We start from the raw sequence: 16,042 nt of genomic DNA, 5'->3' as shown, positions 1-16,042 counted from the left end.
CCCCTCGACCTGCACCTGGCCGCCCCCACTGGCGCCCAGCCCCGCTGCCGCCACCTGTGCGCCGGTGTGTCCCGCCACAGCTCCCTCCGGCAGAAGCCCCGCCTCCGCCGTGTCGCCGCGGCCGGGTGCGGGAGCGGGATCGAGGGCCGGGGCCGCTTCCCCGGGCCTGCCGGCCACCAGGGGCGGGCTCCTGAGCTCGGCGGGTGGTGTGCGGGCAAGGGTGGCCTTGCCGGGGCTGAGGGGCCGTGGCGACGCAATGGTGGCTCCCAGTGGCTTCGGGCCAGCTGCTGTCGGGCAGCAGGGCCGGCCCGGGCTGCGGCCGGGCTGCGCCTAGCGCCGCGTGGGCGGGCAGGGGCGATGCCCCAGGGACCGCGGGCCCCGGGCCCCGAAGCCCCCGGGGCCACGTCCCTGTGAGCAACGTGCGGGATCTTGGGCGGGGCGCCAAGCGCCGAAGGGTTTGCTGGGTCACGCCGGCCCTCGGCTGGGAGGTGGTGGCCAAACCCTCCGCCACCGCCCGATACCCGAGACGTCCGTTCCCCCTGCCTGGGCGGGCGGCGGGGTCCCGCCGGGGCGGGCTGACCGCCGGGCTGGCTGGCCCTAAGGCGCCAGCGCCAGCGCAACTGGGCCTCAAGAGGCAGCCCGCGGTCCCCGCCCCCGTCTACGGCCATACCACCCTGAACGCGCCCGATCTCGTCTGATCTCGGAAGCTAAGCAGGGTCGGGCCTGGTTAGTACTTGGATGGGAGACCGCCTGGGAATACCGGGTGCTGTAGGCTTTTTGCCTCCCGCTCCGCCTTCTCCTTTACTCGCCCGCGGGCGGTGGCCGCCGGCTCCGCCCCCGCCGGGCCCCGCTGCAGGCCCCACCTCCTCAGGCCCCTCCCACCACGGCGCGCGTGCGCCGGAGGGGCCGCTCCCCGCCGGCCCGGCCGGCCGGGCGGCCAGAAGGCGGCCCCGGAAGGCAGCCGCACCCCGGACGCTCCCGGGGTGGCTGGCCCGGACCCAGAATCCGCCGCGGGCCCGGTTGCCGTCCTTTCGGCCAGCGAGCCCCTCGACCTGCACCTGGCCGCCCCCACTGGCGCCCAGCCCCGCTGCCGCCACCTGTGCGCCGGTGTGTCCCGCCACAGCTCCCTCCGGCAGAAGCCCCGCCTCCGCCGTGTCGCCGCGGCCGGGTGCGGGAGCGGGATCGAGGGCCGGGGCCGCTTCCCCGGGCCTGCCGGCCACCAGGGGCGGGCTCCTGAGCTCGGCGGGTGGTGTGCGGGCAAGGGTGGCCTTGCCGGGGCTGAGGGGCCGTGGCGACGCAATGGTGGCTCCCAGTGGCTTCGGGCCAGCTGCTGTCGGGCAGCAGGGCCGGCCCGGGCTGCGGCCGGGCTGCGCCTAGCGCCGCGTGGGCGGGCAGGGGCGATGCCCCAGGGACCGCGGGCCCCGGGCCCCGAAGCCTCCGGGGCCACGTCCCTGTGAGCGACGTGCGGGATCTTGGGCGGGGCGCCAAGCGCCGAAGGGTTTGCTGGGTCACGCCGGCCCTCGGCTGGGAGGTGGTGGCCAAACCCTCCGCCACCGCCCGATACCCGAGACGTCCGTTCCCCCTGCCTGGGCGGGCTGACCGCCGGGCTGGCTGGCCCTAAGGCGCCAGCGCCAGCGCAACTGGGCCTCAAGAGGCAGCCCGCGGTCCCCGCCCCCGTCTACGGCCATACCACCCTGAACGCGCCCGATCTCGTCTGATCTCGGAAGCTAAGCAGGGTCGGGCCTGGTTAGTACTTGGATGGGAGACCGCCTGGGAATACCGGGTGCTGTAGGCTTTTTGCCTCCCGCTCCGCCTTCTCCTTTACTCGCCCGCGGGCGGTGGCCGCCGGCTCCGCCCCCGCCGGGCCCCGCTGCAGGCCCCACCTCCTCAGGCCCCTCCCACCACGGCGCGCGTGCGCCGGAGGGGCCGCTCCCCGCCGGCCCGGCCGGCCGGGCGGCCAGAAGGCGGCCCCGGAAGGCAGCCGCACCCCGGACGCTCCCGGGGTGGCTGGCCCGGACCCAGAATCCGCCGCGGGCCCGGTTGCCGTCCTTTCGGCCAGCGAGCCCCTCGACCTGCACCTGGCCGCCCCCACTGGCGCCCAGCCCCGCTGCCGCCACCTGTGCGCCGGTGTGTCCCGCCACAGCTCCCTCCGGCAGAAGCCCCGCCTCCGCCGTGTCGCCGCGGCCGGGTGCGGGAGCGGGATCGAGGGCCGGGGCCGCTTCCCCGGGCCTGCCGGCCACCAGGGGCGGGCTCCTGAGCTCGGCGGGTGGTGTGCGGGCAAGGGTGGCCTTGCCGGGGCTGAGGGGCCGTGGCGAACCAATGGTGGCTCCCAGTGGCTTCGGGCCAGCTGCTGTCGGGCAGCAGGGCCGGCCCGGGCTGCGGCCGGGCTGCGCCTAGCGCCGCGTGGGCGGGCAGGGGCGATGCCCCAGGGACCGCGGGCCCCGGGCCCCGAAGCCCCCGGGGCCACGTCCCTGTGAGCGACGTGCGGGATCTTGGGCGGGGCGCCAAGCGCCGAAGGGTTTGCTGGGTCACGCCGGCCCTCGGCTGGGAGGTGGTGGCCAAACCCTCCGCCACCGCCCGATACCCGAGACGTCCGTTCCCCCTGCCTGGGCGGGCGGCGGGGTCCCGCCGGGGCGGGCTGACCGCCGGGCTGGCTGGCCCTAAGGCGCCAGTGCCAGCGCAACTGGGCCTCAAGAGGCAGCCCGCGGTCCCCGCCCCCGTCTACGGCCATACCACCCTGAACGCGCCCGATCTCGTCTGATCTCGGAAGCTAAGCAGGGTCGGGCCTGGTTAGTACTTGGATGGGAGACCGCCTGGGAATACCGGGTGCTGTAGGCTTTTTGCCTCCCGCTCCGCCTTCTCCTTTACTCGCCCGCGGGCGGTGGCCGCCGGCTCCGCCCCCGCCGGGCCCTGCTGCAGGCCCCACCTCCTCAGGCCCCTCCCACCACGGCGCGCGTGCGCCGGAGGGTCCGCTCCCCGCCGGCCCGGCCGGCCGGGCGGCCAGAAGGTGGCCCCGGAAGGCAGCCGCACCCCGGACGCTCCCGGGGTGGCTGGCCCGGACCCAGAATCCGCCGCGGGCCCGGTTGCCGTCCTTTCGGCCAGCGAGCCCCTCGACCTGCACCTGGCCGCCCCCACTGGCGCCCAGCCCCGCTGCCGCCACCTGTGCGCCGGTGTGTCCCGCCACAGCTCCCTCCGGCAGAAACCCCGCCTCCACCGTGTCGCCGCGGCCGGGTGCGGGAGCGGGATCGAGGGCCGGGGCCGCTTCCCCGGGCCTGCCGGCCACCAGGGGCGGGCTCCTGAGCTCGGCGGGTGGTGTGCGGGCAAGGGTGGCCTTGCCGGGGCTGAGGGGCCGTGGCGACGCAATGGTGGCTCCCAGTGGCTTCGGGCCAGCTGCTGTCGGGCAGCAGGGCCGGCCCGGGCTGCGGCCGGGCTGCGCCTAGCGCCGCGTGGGCGGGCAGGGGCGATGCCCCAGGGACCGCGGGCCCCGGGCCCCGAAGCCCCCGGGGCCACGTCCCTGTGAGCGACGTGCGGGATCTTGGGCGGGGCGCCAAGCGCCGAAGGGTTTGCTGGGTCACGCCGGCCCTCGGCTGGGAGGTGGTGGCCAAACCCTCCGCCACCGCCCGATACCCGAGACGTCCGTTCCCCCTGCCTGGGCGGGCGGCGGGGTCCCGCCGGGGCGGGCTGACCGCCGGGCTGGCTGGCCCTAAGGCGCCAGCGCCAGCGCAACTGGGCCTCAAGAGGCAGCCCGCGGTCCCCGCCCCCGTCTACGGCCATACCACCCTGAACGCGCCCGATCTCGTCTGATCTCGGAAGCTAAGCAGGGTCGGGCCTGGTTAGTACTTGGATGGGAGACCGCCTGGGAATACCGGGTGCTGTAGGCTTTTTGCCTCCCGCTCCGCCTTCTCCTTTACTCGCCCGCGGGCGGTGGCCGCCGGCTCCGCCCCCGCCGGGCCCCGCTGCAGGCCCCACCTCCTCAGGCCCCTCCCACCACGGCGCGCGTGCGCCGGAGGGGCCGCTCCCCGCCGGCCCGGCCGGCCGGGCGGCCAGAAGGCGGCCCCGGAAGGCAGCCGCACCCCGGACGCTCCCGGGGTGGCTGGCCCGGACCCAGAATCCGCCGCGGGCCCGGTTGCCGTCCTTTCGGCCAGCGAGCCCCTCGACCTGCACCTGGCCGCCCCCACTGGCGCCCAGCCCCGCTGCCGCCACCTGTGCGCCGGTGTGTCCCGCCACAGCTCCCTCCGGCAGAAGCCCCGCCTCCGCCGTGTCGCCGCGGCCGGGTGCGGGAGCGGGATCGAGGGCCGGGGCCGCTTCCCCGGGCCTGCCGGCCACCAGGGGCGGGCTCCTGAGCTCGGCGGGTGGTGTGCGGGCAAGGGTGGCCTTGCCGGGGCTGAGGGGCCGTGGCGACGCAATGGTGGCTCCCAGTGGCTTCGGGCCAGCTGCTGTCGGGCAGCAGGGCCGGCCCGGGCTGCGGCCGGGCTGCGCCTAGCGCCGCGTGGGCGGGCAGGGGCGATGCCCCAGGGACCGCGGGCCCCGGGCCCCGAAGCCCCCGGGGCCACGTCCCTGTGAGCGACGTGCGGGATCTTGGGCGGGGCGCCAAGCGCCGAAGGGTTTGCTGGGTCACGCCGGCCCTCGGCTGGGAGGTGGTGGCCAAACCCTCCGCCACCGCCCGATACCCGAGACGTCCGTTCCCCCTGCCTGGGCGGGCGGCGGGGTCCCGCCGGGGCGGGCTGACCGCCGGGCTGGCTGGCCCTAAGGCGCCAGCGCCAGCGCAACTGGGCCTCAAGAGGCAGCCCGCGGTCCCCGCCCCCGTCTACGGCCATACCACCCTGAACGCGCCCGATCTCGTCTGATCTCGGAAGCTAAGCAGGGTCGGGCCTGGTTAGTACTTGGATGGGAGACCGCCTGGGAATACCGGGTGCTGTAGGCTTTTTGCCTCCCGCTCCGCCTTCTCCTTTACTCGCCCGCGGGCGGTGGCCGCCGGCTCCGCCCCCGCCGGGCCCCGCTGCAGGCCCCACCTCCTCAGGCCCCTCCCACCACGGCGCGCGTGCGCCGGAGGGGCCGCTCCCCGCCGGCCCGGCCGGCCGGGCGGCCAGAAGGCGGCCCCGGAAGGCAGCCGCACCCCGGACGCTCCCGGGGTGGCTGGCCCGGACCCAGAATCCGCCGCGGGCCCGGTTGCCGTCCTTTCGGCCAGCGAGCCCCTCGACCTGCACCTGGCCGCCCCCACTGGCGCCCAGCCCCGCTGCCGCCACCTGTGCGCCGGTGTGTCCCGCCACAGCTCCCTCCGGCAGAAGCCCCGCCTCCGCCGTGTCGCCGCGGCCGGGTGCGGGAGCGGGATCGAGGGCCGGGGCCGCTTCCCCGGGCCTGCCGGCCACCAGGGGCGGGCTCCTGAGCTCGGCGGGTGGTGTGCGGGCAAGGGTGGCCTTGCCGGGGCTGAGGGGCCGTGGCGAACCAATGGTGGCTCCCAGTGGCTTCGGGCCAGCTGCTGTCGGGCAGCAGGGCCGGCCCGGGCTGCGGCCGGGCTGCGCCTAGCGCCGCGTGGGCGGGCAGGGGCGATGCCCCAGGGACCGCGGGCCCCGGGCCCCGAAGCCCCCGGGGCCACGTCCCTGTGAGCGACGTGCGGGATCTTGGGCGGGGCGCCAAGCGCCGAAGGGTTTGCTGGGTCACGCCGGCCCTCGGCTGGGAGGTGGTGGCCAAACCCTCCGCCACCGCCCGATACCCGAGACGTCCGTTCCCCCTGCCTGGGCGGGCGGCGGGGTCCCGCCGGGGCGGGCTGACCGCCGGGCTGGCTGGCCCTAAGGCGCCAGTGCCAGCGCAACTGGGCCTCAAGAGGCAGCCCGCGGTCCCCGCCCCCGTCTACGGCCATACCACCCTGAACGCGCCCGATCTCGTCTGATCTCGGAAGCTAAGCAGGGTCGGGCCTGGTTAGTACTTGGATGGGAGACCGCCTGGGAATACCGGGTGCTGTAGGCTTTTTGCCTCCCGCTCCGCCTTCTCCTTTACTCGCCCGCGGGCGGTGGCCGCCGGCTCCGCCCCCGCCGGGCCCTGCTGCAGGCCCCACCTCCTCAGGCCCCTCCCACCACGGCGCGCGTGCGCCGGAGGGTCCGCTCCCCGCCGGCCCGGCCGGCCGGGCGGCCAGAAGGTGGCCCCGGAAGGCAGCCGCACCCCGGACGCTCCCGGGGTGGCTGGCCCGGACCCAGAATCCGCCGCGGGCCCGGTTGCCGTCCTTTCGGCCAGCGAGCCCCTCGACCTGCACCTGGCCGCCCCCACTGGCGCCCAGCCCCGCTGCCGCCACCTGTGCGCCGGTGTGTCCCGCCACAGCTCCCTCCGGCAGAAACCCCGCCTCCACCGTGTCGCCGCGGCCGGGTGCGGGAGCGGGATCGAGGGCCGGGGCCGCTTCCCCGGGCCTGCCGGCCACCAGGGGCGGGCTCCTGAGCTCGGCGGGTGGTGTGCGGGCAAGGGTGGCCTTGCCGGGGCTGAGGGGCCGTGGCGACGCAATGGTGGCTCCCAGTGGCTTCGGGCCAGCTGCTGTCGGGCAGCAGGGCCGGCCCGGGCTGCGGCCGGGCTGCGCCTAGCGCCGCGTGGGCGGGCAGGGGCGATGCCCCAGGGACCGCGGGCCCCGGGCCCCGAAGCCCCCGGGGCCACGTCCCTGTGAGCGACGTGCGGGATCTTGGGCGGGGCGCCAAGCGCCGAAGGGTTTGCTGGGTCACGCCGGCCCTCGGCTGGGAGGTGGTGGCCAAACCCTCCGCCACCGCCCGATACCCGAGACGTCCGTTCCCCCTGCCTGGGCGGGCGGCGGGGTCCCGCCGGGGCGGGCTGACCGCCGGGCTGGCTGGCCCTAAGGCGCCAGCGCCAGCGCAACTGGGCCTCAAGAGGCAGCCCGCGGTCCCCGCCCCCGTCTACGGCCATACCACCCTGAACGCGCCCGATCTCGTCTGATCTCGGAAGCTAAGCAGGGTCGGGCCTGGTTAGTACTTGGATGGGAGACCGCCTGGGAATACCGGGTGCTGTAGGCTTTTTGCCTCCCGCTCCGCCTTCTCCTTTACTCGCCCGCGGGCGGTGGCCGCCGGCTCCGCCCCCGCCGGGCCCCGCTGCAGGCCCCACCTCCTCAGGCCCCTCCCACCACGGCGCGCGTGCGCCGGAGGGGCCGCTCCCCGCCGGCCCGGCCGGCCGGGCGGCCAGAAGGCGGCCCCGGAAGGCAGCCGCACCCCGGACGCTCCCGGGGTGGCTGGCCCGGACCCAGAATCCGCCGCGGGCCCGGTTGCCGTCCTTTCGGCCAGCGAGCCCCTCGACCTGCACCTGGCCGCCCCCACTGGCGCCCAGCCCCGCTGCCGCCACCTGTGCGCCGGTGTGTCCCGCCACAGCTCCCTCCGGCAGAAGCCCCGCCTCCGCCGTGTCGCCGCGGCCGGGTGCGGGAGCGGGATCGAGGGCCGGGGCCGCTTCCCCGGGCCTGCCGGCCACCAGGGGCGGGCTCCTGAGCTCGGCGGGTGGTGTGCGGGCAAGGGTGGCCTTGCCGGGGCTGAGGGGCCGTGGCGACGCAATGGTGGCTCCCAGTGGCTTCGGGCCAGCTGCTGTCGGGCAGCAGGGCCGGCCCGGGCTGCGGCCGGGCTGCGCCTAGCGCCGCGTGGGCGGGCAGGGGCGATGCCCCAGGGACCGCGGGCCCCGGGCCCCGAAGCCCCCGGGGCCACGTCCCTGTGAGCGACGTGCGGGATCTTGGGCGGGGCGCCAAGCGCCGAAGGGTTTGCTGGGTCACGCCGGCCCTCGGCTGGGAGGTGGTGGCCAAACCCTCCGCCACCGCCCGATACCCGAGACGTCCGTTCCCCCTGCCTGGGCGTGCGGCGGGGTCCCGCCGGGGCGGGCTGACCGCCGGGCTGGCTGGCCCTAAGGCGCCAGCGCCAGCGCAACTGGGCCTCAAGAGGCAGCCCGCGGTCCCCGCCCCCGTCTACGGCCATACCACCCTGAACGCGCCCGATCTCGTCTGATCTCGGAAGCTAAGCAGGGTCGGGCCTGGTTAGTACTTGGATGGGAGACCGCCTGGGAATACCGGGTGCTGTAGGCTTTTTGCCTCCCGCTCCGCCTTCTCCTTTACTCGCCCGCGGGCGGTGGCCGCCGGCTCCGCCCCCGCCGGGCCCCGCTGCAGGCCCCACCTCCTCAGGCCCCTCCCACCACGGCGCGCGTGCGCCGGAGGGGCCGCTCCCCGCCGGCCCGGCCGGCCGGGCGGCCAGAAGGCGGCCCCGGAAGGCAGCCGCACCCCGGACGCTCCCGGGGTGGCTGGCCCGGACCCAGAATCCGCCGCGGGCCCGGTTGCTGTCCTTTCGGCCAGCGAGCCCCTCGACCTGCACCTGGCCGCCCCCACTGGCGCCCAGCCCCGCTGCCGCCACCTGTGCGCCGGTGTGTCCCGCCACAGCTCCCTCCGGCAGAAGCCCCGCCTCCGCCGTGTCGCCGCGGCCGGGTGCGGGAGCGGGATCGAGGGCCGGGGCCGCTTCCCCGGGCCTGCCGGCCACCAGGGGCGGGCTCCTGAGCTCGGCGGGTGGTGTGCGGGCAAGGGTGGCCTTGCCGGGGCTGAGGGGCCGTGGCGACGCAATGGTGGCTCCCAGTGGCTTCGGGCCAGCTGCTGTCGGGCAGCAGGGCCGGCCCGGGCTGCGGCCGGGCTGCGCCTAGCGCCGCGTGGGCGGGCAGGGGCGATGCCCCAGGGACCGCGGGCCCCGGGCCCCGAAGCCCCCGGGGCCACGTCCCTGTGAGCGACGTGCGGGATCTTGGGCGGGGCGCCAAGCGCCGAAGGGTTTGCTGGGTCACGCCGGCCCTCGGCTGGGAGGTGGTGGCCAAACCCTCCGCCACCGCCCGATACCCGAGACGTCCGTTCCCCCTGCCTGGGCGGGCGGCGGGGTCCCGCCGGGGCGGGCTGACCGCCGGGCTGGCTGGCCCTAAGGCGCCAGCGCCAGCGCAACTGGGCCTCAAGAGGCAGCCCGCGGTCCCCGCCCCCGTCTACGGCCATACCACCCTGAACGCGCCCGATCTCGTCTGATCTCGGAAGCTAAGCAGGGTCGGGCCTGGTTAGTACTTGGATGGGAGACCGCCTGGGAATACCGGGTGCTGTAGGCTTTTTGCCTCCCGCTCCGCCTTCTCCTTTACTCGCCCGCGGGCGGTGGCCGCCGGCTCCGCCCCCGCCGGGCCCCGCTGCAGGCCCCACCTCCTCAGGCCCCTCCCACCACGGCGCGCGTGCGCCGGAGGGGCCGCTCCCCGCCGGCCCGGCCGGCCGGGCGGCCAGAAGGCGGCCCCGGAAGGCAGCCGCACCCCGGACGCTCCCGGGGTGGCTGGCCCGGACCCAGAATCCGCCGCGGGCCCGGTTGCCGTCCTTTCGGCCAGCGAGCCCCTCGACCTGCACCTGGCCGCCCCCACTGGCGCCCAGCCCCGCTGCCGCCACCTGTGCGCCGGTGTGTCCCGCCACAGCTCCCTCCGGCAGAAGCCCCGCCTCCGCCGTGTCGCCGCGGCCGGGTGCGGGAGCGGGATCGAGGGCCGGGGCCGCTTCCCCGGGCCTGCCGGCCACCAGGGGCGGGCTCCTGAGCTCGGCGGGTGGTGTGCGGGCAAGGGTGGCCTTGCCGGGGCTGAGGGGCCGTGGCGACGCAATGGTGGCTCCCAGTGGCTTCGGGCCAGCTGCTGTCGGGCAGCAGGGCCGGCCCGGGCTGCGGCCGGGCTGCGCCTAGCGCCGCGTGGGCGGGCAGGGGCGATGCCCCAGGGACCGCGGGCCCCGGGCCCCGAAGCCCCCGGGGCCACGTCCCTGTGAGCGACGTGCGGGATCTTGGGCGGGGCGCCAAGCGCCGAAGGGTTTGCTGGGTCACGCCGGCCCTCGGCTGGGAGGTGGTGGCCAAACCCTCCGCCACCGCCCGATACCCGAGACGTCCGTTCCCCCTGCCTGGGCGGGCGGCGGGGTCCCGCCGGGGCGGGCTGACCGCCGGGCTGGCTGGCCCTAAGGCGCCAGCGCCAGCGCAACTGGGCCTCAAGAGGCAGCCCGCGGTCCCCGCCCCCGTCTACGGCCATACCACCCTGAACGCGCCCGATCTCGTCTGATCTCGGAAGCTAAGCAGGGTCGGGCCTGGTTAGTACTTGGATGGGAGACCGCCTGGGAATACCGGGTGCTGTAGGCTTTTTGCCTCCCGCTCCGCCTTCTCCTTTACTCGCCCGCGGGCGGTGGCCGCCGGCTCCGCCCCCGCCGGGCCCCGCTGCAGGCCCCACCTCCTCAGGCCCCTCCCACCACGGCGCGCGTGCGCCGGAGGGGCCGCTCCCCGCCGGCCCGGCCGGCCGGGCGGCCAGAAGGCGGCCCCGGAAGGCAGCCGCACCCCGGACGCTCCCGGGGTGGCTGGCCCGGACCCAGAATCCGCCGCGGGCCCGGTTGCCGTCCTTTCGGCCAGCGAGCCCCTCGACCTGCACCTGGCCGCCCCCACTGGCGCCCAGCCCCGCTGCCGCCACCTGTGCGCCGGTGTGTCCCGCCACAGCTCCCTCCGGCAGAAGCCCCGCCTCCGCCGTGTCGCCGCGGCCGGGTGCGGGAGCGGGATCGAGGGCCGGGGCCGCTTCCCCGGGCCTGCCGGCCACCAGGGGCGGGCTCCTGAGCTCGGCGGGTGGTGTGCGGGCAAGGGTGGCCTTGCCGGGGCTGAGGGGCCGTGGCGACGCAATGGTGGCTCCCAGTGGCTTCGGGCCAGCTGCTGTCGGGCAGCAGGGCCGGCCCGGGCTGCGGCCGGGCTGCGCCTAGCGCCGCGTGGGCGGGCAGGGGCGATGCCCCAGGGACCGCGGGCCCCGGGCCCCGAAGCCCCCGGGACCACGTCCCTGTGAGCGACGTGCGGGATCTTGGGCGGGGCGCCAAGCGCCGAAGGGTTTGCTGGGTCACGCCGGCCCTCGGCTGGGAGGTGGTGGCCAAACCCTCCGCCACCGCCCGATACCCGAGACGTCCGTTCCCCCTGCCTGGGCGGGCGGCGGGGTCCCGCCGGGGCGGGCTGACCGCCGGGCTGGCTGGCCCTAAGGCGCCAGCGCCAGCGCAACTGGGCCTCAAGAGGCAGCCCGCGGTCCCCGCCCCCGTCTACGGCCATACCACCCTGAACGCGCCCGATCTCGTCTGATCTCGGAAGCTAAGCAGGGTCGGGCCTGGTTAGTACTTGGATGGGAGACCGCCTGGGAATACCGGGTGCTGTAGGCTTTTTGCCTCCCGCTCCGCCTTCTCCTTTACTCGCCCGCGGGCGGTGGCCGCCGGCTCCGCCCCCGCCGGGCCCCGCTGCAGGCCCCACCTCCTCAGGCCCCTCCCACCACGGCGCGCGTGCGCCGGAGGGGCCGCTCCCCGCCGGCCCGGCCGGCCGGGCGGCCAGAAGGCGGCCCCGGAAGGCAGCCGCACCCCGGACGCTCCCGGGGTGGCTGGCCCGGACCCAGAATCCGCCGCGGGCCCGGTTGCCGTCCTTTCGGCCAGCGAGCCCCTCGACCTGCACCTGGCCGCCCCCACTGGCGCCCAGCCCCGCTTTCGCCACCTGTGCGCCGGTGTGTCCCGCCACAGCTCCCTCCGGCAGAAGCCCCGCCTCCGCCGTGTCGCCGCGGCCGGGTGCGGGAGCGGGATCGAGGGCCGGGGCCGCTTCCCCGGGCCTGCCGGCCACCAGGGGCGGGCTCCTGAGCTCGGCGGGTGGTGTGCGGGCAAGGGTGGCCTTGCCGGGGCTGAGGGGCCGTGGCGACGCAATGGTGGCTCCCAGTGGCTTCGGGCCAGCTGCTGTCGGGCAGCAGGGCCGGCCCGGGCTGCGGCCGGGCTGCGCCTAGCGCCGCGTGGGCGGGCAGGGGCGATGCCCCAGGGACCGCGGGCCCCGGGCCCCGAAGCCCCCGGGGCCACGTCCCTGTGAGCGACGTGCGGGATCTTGGGCGGGGCGCCAAGCGCCGAAGGGTTTGCTGGGTCACGCCGGCCCTCGGCTGGGAGGTGGTGGCCAAACCCTCCGCCACCGCCCGATACCCGAGACGTCCGTTCCCCCTGCCTGGGCGGGCGGCGGGGTCCCGCCGGGGCGGGCTGACCGCCGGGCTGGCTGGCCCTAAGGCGCCAGCGCCAGCGCAACTGGGCCTCAAGAGGCAGCCCGCGGTCCCCGCCCCCGTCTACGGCCATACCACCCTGAACGCGCCCGATCTCGTCTGATCTCGGAAGCTAAGCAGGGTCGGGCCTGGTTAGTACTTGGATGGGAGACCGCCTGGGAATACCGGGTGCTGTAGGCTTTTTGCCTCCCGCTCCGCCTTCTCCTTTACTCGCCCGCGGGCGGTGGCCGCCGGCTCCGCCCCCGCCGGGCCCCGCTGCAGGCCCCACCTCCTCAGGCCCCTCCCACCACGGCGCGCGTGCGCCGGAGGGGCCGCTCCCCGCCGGCCCGGCCGGCCGGGCGGCCAGAAGGCGGCCCCGGAAGGCAGCCGCACCCCGGACGCTCCCGGGGTGGCTGGCCCGGACCCAGAATCCGCCGCGGGCCCGGTTGCCGTCCTTTCGGCCAGCGAGCCCCTCGACCTGCACCTGGCCGCCCCCACTGGCGCCCAGCCCCGCTGCCGCCACCTGTGCGCCGGTGTGTCCCGCCACAGCTCCCTCCAGCAGAAGCCCCGCCTCCGCCGTGTCGCCGCGGCCGGGTGCGGGAGCGGGATCGAGGGCCGGGGCCGCTTCCCCGGGCCTGCCGGCCACCAGGGGCGGGCTCCTGAGCTCGGCGGGTGGTGTGCGGGCAAGGGTGGCCTTGCCGGGGCTGAGGGGCCGTGGCGACGCAATGGTGGCTCCCAGTGGCTTCGGGCCAGCTGCTGTCGGGCAGCAGGGCCGGCCCGGGCTGCGGCCGGGCTGTGCCTAGCGCCGCGTGGGCGGGCAGGGGCGATGCCCCAGGGACCGCGGGCCCCGGGCCCCGAAGCCCCCGGGGCCACGTCCCTGTGAGCGACGTGCGGGATCTTGGGCGGGGCGCCAAGCGCCGAAGGGTTTGCTGGGTCACGCCGGCCCTCGGCTGGGAGGTGGTGGCCAAACCCTCCGCCACCGCCCGATACCCGAGACGTCCGTTCCCCCTGCCTGGGCGGGCGGCGGGGTCCCGCCGGGGCGGGCTGACCGCCGGGCTGGCTGGCCCTAAGGCGCCAGCGCCAGCGCAACTGGGCCTCAAGAGGCAGCCCGCGGTCCCCGCCCCCGTCTACGGCCATACCACCCTGAACGCGCCCGATCTCGTCTGATCTCGGAAGCTAAGCAGGGTCGGGCCTGGTTAGTACTTGGATGGGAGACCGCCTGGGAATACCGGGTGCTGTAGGCTTTTTGCCTCCCGCTCCGCCTTCTCCTTTACTCGCCCGCGGGCGGTGGCCGCCGGCTCCGCCCCCGCCGGGCCCCGCTGCAGGCCCCACCTCCTCAGGCCCCTCCCACCACGGCGCGCGTGCGCCGGAGGGGCCGCTCCCCGCCGGCCCGGCCGGCCGGGCGGCCAGAAGGCGGCCCCGGAAGGCAGCCGCACCCCGGACGCTCCCGGGGTGGCTGGCCCGGACCCAGAATCCGCCGCGGGCCCGGTTGCCGTCCTTTCGGCCAGCGAGCCCCTCGACCTGCACCTGGCCGCCCCCACTGGCGCCCAGCCCCGCTGCCGCCACCTGTGCGCCGGTGTGTCCCGCCACAGCTCCCTCCGGCAGAAGCCCCGCCTCCGCCGTGTCGCCGCGGCCGGGTGCGGGAGCGGGATCGAGGGCCGGGGCCGCTTCCCCGGGCCTGCCGGCCACCAGGGGCGGGCTCCTGAGCTCGGCGGGTGGTGTGCGGGCAAGGGTGGCCTTGCCGGGGCTGAGGGGCCGTGGCGACGCAATGGTGGCTCCCAGTGGCTTCGGGCCAGCTGCAGTCGGGCAGCAGGGCCGGCCCGGGCTGCGGCCGGGCTGCGCCTAGCGCCGCGTGGGCGGGCAGGGGCGATGCCCCAGGGACCGCGGGCCCCGGGCCCCGAAGCCTCCGGGGCCACGTCCCTGTGAGCGACGTGCGGGATCTTGGGCGGGGCGCCAAGCGCCGAAGGGTTTGCTGGGTCACGCCGGCCCTCGGCTGGGAGGTGGTGGCCAAACCCTCCGCCACCGCCCGATACCCGAGACGTCCGTTCCCCCTGCCTGGGCGGGCTGACCGCCGGGCTGGCTGGCCCTAAGGCGCCAGCGCCAGCGCAACTGGGCCTCAAGAGGCAGCCCGCGGTCCCCGCCCCCGTCTACGGCCATACCACCCTGAACGCGCCCGATCTCGTCTGATCTCGGAAGCTAAGCAGGGTCGGGCCTGGTTAGTACTTGGATGGGAGACCGCCTGGGAATACCGGGTGCTGTAGGCTTTTTGCCTCCCGCTCCGCCTTCTCCTTTACTCGCCCGCGGGCGGTGGCCGCCGGCTCCGCCCCCGCCGGGCCCCGCTGCAGGCCCCACCTCCTCAGGCCCCTCCCACCACGGCGCGCGTGCGCCGGAGGGTCCGCTCCCCGCCGGCCCGGCCGGCCGGGCGGCCAGAAGGCGGCCCCGGAAGGCAGCCGCACCCCGGACGCTCCCGGGGTGGCTGGCCCGGACCCAGAATCCGCCGCGGGCCCGGTTGCCGTCCTTTCGGCCAGCGAGCCCCTCGACCTGCACCTGGCCGCCCCCACTGGCGCCCAGCCCCGCTGCCGCCACCTGTGCGCCGGTGTGTCCCGCCACAGCTCCCTCCGGCAGAAGCCCCGCCTCCACCGTGTCGCCGCGGCCGGGTGCGGGAGCGGGATCGAGGGCCGGGGCCGCTTCCCCGGGCCTGCCGGCCACCAGGGGCGGGCTCCTGAGCTCGGCGGGTGGTGTGCGGGCAAGGGTGGCCTTGCCGGGGCTGAGGGGCCGTGGCGACGCAATGGTGGCTCCCAGTGGCTTCGGGCCAGCTGCTGTCGGGCAGCAGGGCCGGCCCGGGCTGCGGCCGGGTTGCGCCTAGCGCCGCGTGGGCGGGCAGGGGCGATGCCCCAGGGACCGCGGGCCCCGGGCCCCGAAGCCCCCGGGGCCACGTCCCTGTGAGCGACGTGCGGGATTTGGGCGGGGCGCCAAGCGCCGAAGGGTTTGCTGGGTCACGCCGGCCCTCGGCTGGGAGGTGGTGGCCAAACCCTCCGCCACCGCCCGATACCCGAGACGTCCGTTCCCCCTGCCTGGGCGGGCGGCGGGGTCCCGCCGGGGCGGGCTGACCGCCGGGCTGGCTGGCCCTAAGGCGCCAGCGCCAGCGCAACTGGGCCTCAAGAGGCAGCCCGCGGTCCCCGCCCCCGTCTACGGCCATACCACCCTGAACGCGCCCGATCTCGTCTGATCTCGGAAGCTAAGCAGGGTCGGGCCTGGTTAGTACTTGGATGGGAGACCGCCTGGGAATACCGGGTGCTGTAGGCTTTTTGCCTCCCGCTCCGCCTTCTCCTTTACTCGCCCGCGGGCGGTGGCCGCCGGCTCCGCCCCCGCCGGGCCCCGCTGCAGGCCCCACCTCCTCAGGCCCCTCCCACCACGGCGCGCGTGCGCCGGAGGGGCCGCTCCCCGCCGGCCCGGCCGGCCGGGCGGCCAGAAGGCGGCCCCGGAAGGCAGCCGCACCCCGGACGCTCCCGGGGTGGCTGGCCCGGACCCAGAATCCGCCGCGGGCCCGGTTGCCGTCCTTTCGGCCAGCGAGCCCCTCGACCTGCACCTGGCCGCCCCCACTGGCGCCCAGCCCCGCTGCCGCCACCTGTGCGCCGGTGTGTCCCGCCACAGCTCCCTCCGGCAGAAGCCCCGCCTCCGCCGTGTCGCCGCGGCCGGGTGCGGGAGCGGGATCGAGGGCCGGGGCCGCTTCCCCGGGCCTGCCGGCCACCAGGGGCGGGCTCCTGAGCTCGGCGGGTGGTGTGCGGGCAAGGGTGGCCTTGCCGGGGCTGAGGGGCCGTGGCGACGCAATGGTGGCTCCCAGTGGCTTCGGGCCAGCTGCTGTCGGGCAGCAGGGCCGGCCCGGGCTGCGGCCGGGCTGCGCCTAGCGCCGCGTGGGCGGGCAGGGGCGATGCCCCAGGGACCGCGGGCCCCGGGCCCCGAAGCCCCCGGGGCCACGTCCCTGTGAGCGACGTGCGGGATCTTGGGCGGGGCGCCA

At 77.1% G+C, this 16,042-nt stretch overlaps 15 non-coding genes across 15 annotated transcripts; all 15 read left to right on the top strand.

Moving 5' to 3' along the window:
• Positions 1 to 656: 656 nt before the first annotated feature.
• LOC136139260 (5S ribosomal RNA) lies at positions 657 to 775 on the top strand. Its single transcript, XR_010656803.1, has one exon. It is a non-coding gene; the product is annotated as a 5S ribosomal RNA (ribosomal RNA).
• A 901-nt stretch (positions 776 to 1,676) lies between these two features.
• On the top strand, positions 1,677 to 1,795 carry LOC136139259 (5S ribosomal RNA). The gene has a single exon (XR_010656802.1). It is a non-coding gene; the product is annotated as a 5S ribosomal RNA (ribosomal RNA).
• A 924-nt stretch (positions 1,796 to 2,719) lies between these two features.
• Positions 2,720 to 2,838, top strand: LOC136139257 (5S ribosomal RNA). Its single transcript, XR_010656800.1, has one exon. It is a non-coding gene; the product is annotated as a 5S ribosomal RNA (ribosomal RNA).
• Positions 2,839 to 3,762: 924 nt separating this feature from the next.
• On the top strand, positions 3,763 to 3,881 carry LOC136139256 (5S ribosomal RNA). The gene has a single exon (XR_010656799.1). It is a non-coding gene; the product is annotated as a 5S ribosomal RNA (ribosomal RNA).
• Positions 3,882 to 4,805: 924 nt separating this feature from the next.
• On the top strand, positions 4,806 to 4,924 carry LOC136139255 (5S ribosomal RNA). Its single transcript, XR_010656798.1, has one exon. It is a non-coding gene; the product is annotated as a 5S ribosomal RNA (ribosomal RNA).
• A 924-nt stretch (positions 4,925 to 5,848) lies between these two features.
• Positions 5,849 to 5,967, top strand: LOC136139254 (5S ribosomal RNA). The gene has a single exon (XR_010656797.1). It is a non-coding gene; the product is annotated as a 5S ribosomal RNA (ribosomal RNA).
• Positions 5,968 to 6,891: 924 nt separating this feature from the next.
• LOC136139253 (5S ribosomal RNA) lies at positions 6,892 to 7,010 on the top strand. Its single transcript, XR_010656796.1, has one exon. It is a non-coding gene; the product is annotated as a 5S ribosomal RNA (ribosomal RNA).
• A 924-nt stretch (positions 7,011 to 7,934) lies between these two features.
• Positions 7,935 to 8,053, top strand: LOC136140100 (5S ribosomal RNA). The gene has a single exon (XR_010657596.1). It is a non-coding gene; the product is annotated as a 5S ribosomal RNA (ribosomal RNA).
• A 924-nt stretch (positions 8,054 to 8,977) lies between these two features.
• Positions 8,978 to 9,096, top strand: LOC136140099 (5S ribosomal RNA). Its single transcript, XR_010657595.1, has one exon. It is a non-coding gene; the product is annotated as a 5S ribosomal RNA (ribosomal RNA).
• Positions 9,097 to 10,020: 924 nt separating this feature from the next.
• LOC136140098 (5S ribosomal RNA) lies at positions 10,021 to 10,139 on the top strand. Its single transcript, XR_010657594.1, has one exon. It is a non-coding gene; the product is annotated as a 5S ribosomal RNA (ribosomal RNA).
• A 924-nt stretch (positions 10,140 to 11,063) lies between these two features.
• LOC136140097 (5S ribosomal RNA) lies at positions 11,064 to 11,182 on the top strand. Its single transcript, XR_010657593.1, has one exon. It is a non-coding gene; the product is annotated as a 5S ribosomal RNA (ribosomal RNA).
• A 924-nt stretch (positions 11,183 to 12,106) lies between these two features.
• On the top strand, positions 12,107 to 12,225 carry LOC136140096 (5S ribosomal RNA). Its single transcript, XR_010657592.1, has one exon. It is a non-coding gene; the product is annotated as a 5S ribosomal RNA (ribosomal RNA).
• A 924-nt stretch (positions 12,226 to 13,149) lies between these two features.
• Positions 13,150 to 13,268, top strand: LOC136140093 (5S ribosomal RNA). The gene has a single exon (XR_010657590.1). It is a non-coding gene; the product is annotated as a 5S ribosomal RNA (ribosomal RNA).
• Positions 13,269 to 14,169: 901 nt separating this feature from the next.
• On the top strand, positions 14,170 to 14,288 carry LOC136140092 (5S ribosomal RNA). The gene has a single exon (XR_010657589.1). It is a non-coding gene; the product is annotated as a 5S ribosomal RNA (ribosomal RNA).
• A 923-nt stretch (positions 14,289 to 15,211) lies between these two features.
• On the top strand, positions 15,212 to 15,330 carry LOC136140091 (5S ribosomal RNA). The gene has a single exon (XR_010657588.1). It is a non-coding gene; the product is annotated as a 5S ribosomal RNA (ribosomal RNA).
• The last annotated feature ends 712 nt before the right edge of the window (positions 15,331 to 16,042 follow it).

This window comes from Phocoena phocoena, chromosome 19 (genome assembly GCF_963924675.1).
Source record: "Phocoena phocoena chromosome 19, mPhoPho1.1, whole genome shotgun sequence".
NCBI classification, from domain to species: Eukaryota; Metazoa; Chordata; class Mammalia; order Artiodactyla; family Phocoenidae; genus Phocoena; species Phocoena phocoena.
Note: the sequence above shows the minus strand (reverse complement) of the source record. Positions and strands in the feature narration are given on the sequence as shown.